The sequence below is a fragment of the Elgaria multicarinata genome, chromosome 10 (genome assembly GCF_023053635.1).
Source record: "Elgaria multicarinata webbii isolate HBS135686 ecotype San Diego chromosome 10, rElgMul1.1.pri, whole genome shotgun sequence".
In the NCBI taxonomy this organism is placed as follows: domain Eukaryota; kingdom Metazoa; phylum Chordata; class Lepidosauria; order Squamata; family Anguidae; genus Elgaria; species Elgaria multicarinata.
In genome coordinates this window covers 63338774-63345408 of record NC_086180.1, presented here as the reverse complement: position 1 = coordinate 63345408, position 6635 = coordinate 63338774, and positions in this window count along the sequence as shown.

Here is a 6635-nt window from a genome sequence, read left to right as displayed (position 1 = left end):
CATGCAAGCATTTTGGTTAGCCACAGATGTCAATATGAAAGCTACCCCTCAGCCCACTCAGACTCTTCCAAATATGGAGATGTTCAATGAAGAAACACACACACACACACACACACACACACACAGCATTAATGCCTGAAAAACTGTCTGATAATTTCGGAGACATTAGAAGCTCTGTTTGGGTGCAGTAATTGTGCAGTTTCAGACTGCCATACTATTGTATTTGCCCAGAAATAAACACACACACACACACACACACACACACACAGAGGGAAGGAGAACTTAGGAGGAAATTTTGTCAGCATAGTAGTGATACAAGTGAAAAGATACCACACACAAATGTAAAACTGCCCAGCACTAGACTTGCTAAGGAAATGGAGGGGGAAACCACAGACTCAAAGCCAGGGGGCGGGGGAGTAGGCGTGATGCAGCTCAAAGAGAAAGAGAAAAGTATTTTTTAAAAAACTGAAAAGAAGAAGAAAAATAATTGCAGGGGCTGGACAAATATCCTTAATGGCATGGCAGTGAATGGGGAGGGTAGGCATATCTGTTCCCTCCCCAGCACAATTGGAACTAAACCCCTACCCCTACCCCACCCCATAAACTAGCATACATAGGGAAAAAGTTCCTATTGGCACCAAAGCCCACCCTACAGTGGGGATCTTAGGGCTGAGATTGTGCAGAGTGGTTCCTACCTCTGTTTTGCTAGGGACAGCACTTCAAAACAACCTCTAACACTTCCAGTGCGAAACTAGGGGCATGCATCCGTTTCAGATGGATTCTAAATCCAGAACCGCATTGGGCCACTTCAGAGAAATGAGGGCATAATCTAATGCAAACTAGGGCATCTATAAAGGATTCTGAAGCAAAGCTACCTGCTCCCAAAGCTTTAGATCAGGTATGGGGATCTGGAGGGTAAGGCCTTAGCTAGACCTAAGGTTTATCCCGGGATTGTCCTGGGGTCGTCCCTGCCTGCTCCCTGGATCCCCTGTGTGTCATTTACATGAACAGGGATGACCCTGGGATAAACCTTAGGTCTATCTAAGGCCTAAGAGACCATCTCAGATAGTGGCTGTTAAAAATGGATGGCATTCCCCACTCACCCACGCCCCACAACCCCAAGGGAGAAGAGGCGTATAGTTTTATGACTGACAGAACTAGCTCCCAACCAGAGAATACCAGGTCTTTTCCTTTTTGCTCCTAATCACAGTGTTTGGGGAAGAAGGAATTTAACAAAAGACATATCAGAGTTTTCCCTGCAATTTTGACTGTGCATCTGTGGCAGCCGCAGGAATGCCTTGAGAAACAGCACTAGGAGATGTCTGTACTTACCTGTTCAGCATCCAGAGGGTAAATGCCTGCAGACATCAACTCCTCAGCCAGGCATATGGACTTTTTACCCATAATAACTCCATAAGACCTACACTCAACTCAGAGTATCTGTTTGAAGTTTCACAGGCTAGTTACCTAGTCATAGTTCTACAACATATACCACGTTCATTAAAAAAATGCCCATAAAGCAAGTGGGGGAAGGGAATTCCTTTTTTTTAACACATACCTCCACATTGTAAAACCTATATTTGCACAAAAAACTCTGCACCTATCTGCTTGGAATTTGACAAGCTTCACCCCTCAGAAGCATCTAATATGCTTGCAAATATATCATTCAATTTTATCAAACTAGCTAGCTGGAAGGTTACTTCTCAAAAGTTACAGATATTTTGGAGTTGAGTTTGGGTATTGGGTTGAATTGTTCAGATATATATATATATATATATATATATATATATATATATATATATTAGCTACTCTCTTGGGGCTCATCTACACCAGGCAGGATATTCCACTATGAAAGCGGTATATAAAAGGCAGGAGCCACACTACTGCTTTATAGCAGTATTGAAGAGCACTGCAGGATCTACACTACTGCTTTATAGTGATACTGAAGTGCACTGACAACTGTTGAGGCCCATGACACATCTACCCCAAGCAGGAAATAACACTACAAAAGTGGTTTGAAAGCAGAATGTGGTATGTGTCAATGGGCCCCAACAGTTGTCAGTGCACTTCAAAACTGCTATAAAGCTGTAGTGTGACTCCTGCCTTTTATTTATTTATTTAAAACATTTATATCCCGCCCTATATCATTAAGATCTCAGAGCGGCGTACAGATAAAAACATACAGTATAAAACAATAAATATGCACAGTTAAAAACAAATTTAACCATGATCCAAGTTAAAACAATATATAATTTAAAAGCAATAAAAGCAGTTAAAACAGTTAAAACAATGTGCCAGTGAGTTTAACCGTCAAAGGCTTTGTTAAAAAGTCATGTTTTTACTTGGCCTCGAAACGCAATCAAATGCTTTCATACCGCTTCCATAGTGGAATATCCTGCTTGGTGTAGATGAGCCCTTAAAAGTAGCCAACACAGAACATTTTACATGTCAAAAAGAAAAGCAAAAGCAGCCTTCACAATCCCCTCCTGCTTTTGAACATCTCAAATCAGCAACCTATGACTTCGCCATTCTTAATATATGACAAAGTCAAGGTTTTTTCCTTGACCGCCATGACTCATAATGATAGCACTGTGTAAATGCCTGCTGTGCTAAACTAATAAGGAAGAAAACTTGATAAGAACAGACTGAGAGCAAGATAATGAAATGGGAAGTGAAATGGAGCTGCAGTAGTTCGAGATGCTTCAGTGCCTTTTGGGACTGAGAGCTACACAGTTGATTTTTTCTCATCTGAATGGATTCAGTCCAGTGGTAACATTGGTACTATGTGCCACCTATGATAATTCAGATCCTTTTTGAAATATTTACACAAAAATGGGTGTTAGGGCAAACATTCTGGACACCCAAACAGATTTGTCAATGCTTGAAAACCAGGTATCTCGAAGATATATTTGGACTAAAACCAATGAGCACTGGCAAGCCCCCATGGGACTTCAACATGTTAGGTGTGGGAATTCAGTAGGCTGGGATCTTTATACAATCTCTCCTTCCGGATACATCTGAAGACATGTTAATCTCAGCCACTTAGAACCAAGTCACACACACACACACACACAGAGAGAGAGAGAGAGAGGGAGAGAGGGAGTCAGAGTCCTAGGAGCACTGTACCATAAGAACAAAAGTACTTAAGAAGACCCTGCTGGGTTAGACTAAAGGTCTATCTAGTACAGCATTCTGTTTGCACAGTGGCCAACCAGATGCCCTTGGGGCGTCCACAATAGCGTCCTCTGCTTAGTTTCCCCAGCAACTCATATTCAAGCTGGCATGGTTCCTCTGAACCTGGAATAGCTATTAAACCAATCTCCTTGAAACTACTTGCATCTTACTTGAGTTACTTCGAGAAAGAAGATACTCCAAGTGCACACAGTGAATTAATGAGCCTTTTGTTAACAGCAGCCAAATTTCAGCTGGCTTCATGATGGTATCAACCGTTGTTTGACAAAGTATGGGAATTGCTTATAATGGAGAAATATATATGTGCAAATTTGGGTTGCTTTGCAATCTAATTTCAAAGGTGAGTTTTTGGTGTGTCCCCCGCCGCCCCTCCCTCTTTCTGGTATTATGTTGAGGGATGTGTAAAATGCCTGCTATGCTTAATCCTATATTTATATTGACACTTGGAACCTTTTTTTGATATATAAATTGAGTTTAAAAGCTGTTGGGAAGGTGATACACTGGTGCAGTTCACGCAACACTTTTCTCTACTTAGCAGGAAAACACCACTCAATGGAGTTTGTAGGGGGTACTCACCACACAACATGTTCCAACTCCACTGTTGTGTGGGTGTGGCCTCCTGTGGAGTGGAGTAAAAGTCAACACAGTGTTTGATTGACAGTTCCTCTGCCTTCTCTCCTCCCTCAGTCCTCCCAATGGTATCCCATCAGCCATTGCTGCAAACAACAACATCCCCAATGGCTCTCCTACAGCGGCACTCCCTCCTTTTGCTTCTCTTGCTAGAGAACTCCATAGCCACTAGGGAGCTCCACTCCACTCAACAGGAAACTCCATGGAGCCCTCCGGACAACATGGAACACAATAGTTGTGCAGGAACTCTCCTTTGCACAGTATGGAGATTCAGGGTAGAGTATTATTATTATTATTATTATTTTAAAAAAAGCAACAACCCTCCACTGTGAGGTGGAGTTTTCCCTTCAGACAACACTTTTCTCAATGGTGGTGTAACAACAACACAGTGGAGTTCTAAAACCACCGATGAAAAAAGTGTTGTGTGAACTGAGCCGTTGTGTCCTATTCTTTCAATGGGTTTAATCCAAATAAAGTTAGTCACATTTATTTATTTATTTCATTTATTTTATTACATTTATATACTGCCCCCCAGCCGAAGCTCTCTGGGTGGTTTACAACAATTGAGATCATTGTTCAGTTGAGATCATTGAGATCAATGGGATAAGTTAGTCATGACTAACACAAGTCTCATTGATTTCAATGGGGAAAATCATGATTAAGGGCTTTTATACAGAAAAAAATGGTCTACAACTGGGGCATGCTGCACACTGGGAGCTGTAGGCCTTATTTTCCAGCTAAACATGTATAAGATTGTGTCTTAATTTAATTTGAATCCAATGCAATAAAACTGTACTCTGAAAAGATGATATGTAACTGAAAATTGCTGGCTATCTTTAAAATCCATAGTTATTGAAATGTTATTTGAAACCTTATTCTTTTGCAATCATCCAATAATTTTTTGTGAAAACATTTTTTGAGGATACACACACACACAAATAAAGAAGAAAGAACAGATAAAACCAGTCTTTAAAATTATTGCTATATTTAGCAGCTTGTTAACATCACCAGCATGCATATTTTTCTGTGAATTTATATTTAATACAAATACACCATATCTGAAAATGCTGTCCATTTTAATAACTAGCCTTTTCACCAAAATATAGACCTTTGGCATAACATATGGGTTTTTTTTATTGCATATAGCAAATGATATTTTTACAAGTATAATAAAAATATATTTTATAGTGCAATCCTATGCACGTTTAGTCAGAAGCAGGCCCCACAGGCCTGCTTAATGGAGTTTACTCCTAGGAAATGGTATAAGAGTGTACCTTGAACCTGCAATCCTATATTCCCTAGGAGGCTATATCAAGGATGATATGATAGCTGAGATCTCCCCCTCCAAGAGTAGAGATAAATATCTATTCTTGGCAGGGCAGATCTGACCTCAGATACTTCCTCCCAGTCCCCGGAGAAACCTCCATGGCCCTTTGCTTCTCCAACATTAAAGCTCCAATGTTGGTACAGGTGTGGGAAGTGTATCATGGGCTTGGGATCGACAGGATCCTAAGCCCTCCCAGTCCCCAGACATGCTCCCAACAAGGGAGAAATGTATGCCAATGCTGGCACACAAAATTTCCCTCCCATTAATGGGAGGGAAATAGTCAAATGAAGACACCACCTAACAAAAAATGGGAAGAAGAAAAATGCCGTTCTTCTGTCCCTTGCCTGGCATGGCTTTGGATAAAGCAGGTCCCCTACTTTTGGCCCTCCTTTCCATCAGTAGAATTGCTCTGCCCAAGATTTGGTCTGCAGTCCTATATCCAGATACCTGGAAGTAAGCTCCATTGAACTCAGCTTGTTCTTAGTTTGAAGTAGACATGCATATGGACACATTGTTAGTGCCTCTGATAGCCCACATTGACTGATATATACTCTATTGAGCAAGGCATGTACATTTTCAATTTGATCTTCCAGTTTGTATAGGGGAAATGAAAAACTGCTTTAAAAATTATACTAAACACTGTTCAAGCTACTGAAACTACATTTATGCTACTTTGTCAGATGCATCATAAAACATCACTGTATTATTAGTCATAATATTGTTTAAGTAAGGCAAGATTTTTGTGTGTGAGAGAGAATTTAATTAGTGTATTTCTCTTACATGGTTAAAATTGGATGGTCTGGCCACCCTAATTGTTCTGATATCACTACATACAAAGCAATGCCAATACACAACTAAGCATCCTTTAAGTATGGAATCACAGTGAAGGAAGCTGTGATATAAAATTCATTTGGGCAATCACAATAGATGTCACAATAAAAGAACACTGGTTATTTACACAGTGGCTTGATTGGCAAGAATGATTTTAGTGTAAACAATGGTGAATCATGTGCCTTGAGTAATTCATTGAATGTCTTGTTTAGGCGTTGGCCCGTTTCTCATGTAACGAGATGGCACCTTCCACGAATTTCACCGCAGGGTTTCTTGTTGTGGCAGTGGCTGCCATTTCAGGGCATGGTGGTAGGTGTGCTGTAGGTCCTCATTACATGTGAACCCAGTGAGGGTGGGTTCTTGTTGAAGTGATTGACAAGCTACCTGTAACCGTAAAACAACCCATGGGTACTGAGTGGCTTGCTGACCCATCCTCACTGGGTTCACACATAATGACAAGCAACATGACTCAGTGGTGGTGGCCACCACAATGAGAAGCCCCATGGGAAAATTCAGCCATGGTGGCTTGTCGTTCCATACGAACTGCGTCATGAGAAGGTGGCTGTTGTTGCTGCTGTTAATTCCATTGCACACTTAAAGTGAGTTAAGAACAAGGCTCTTGTTTTTAAAATAAACACCTATTTAGTTGCCTGAA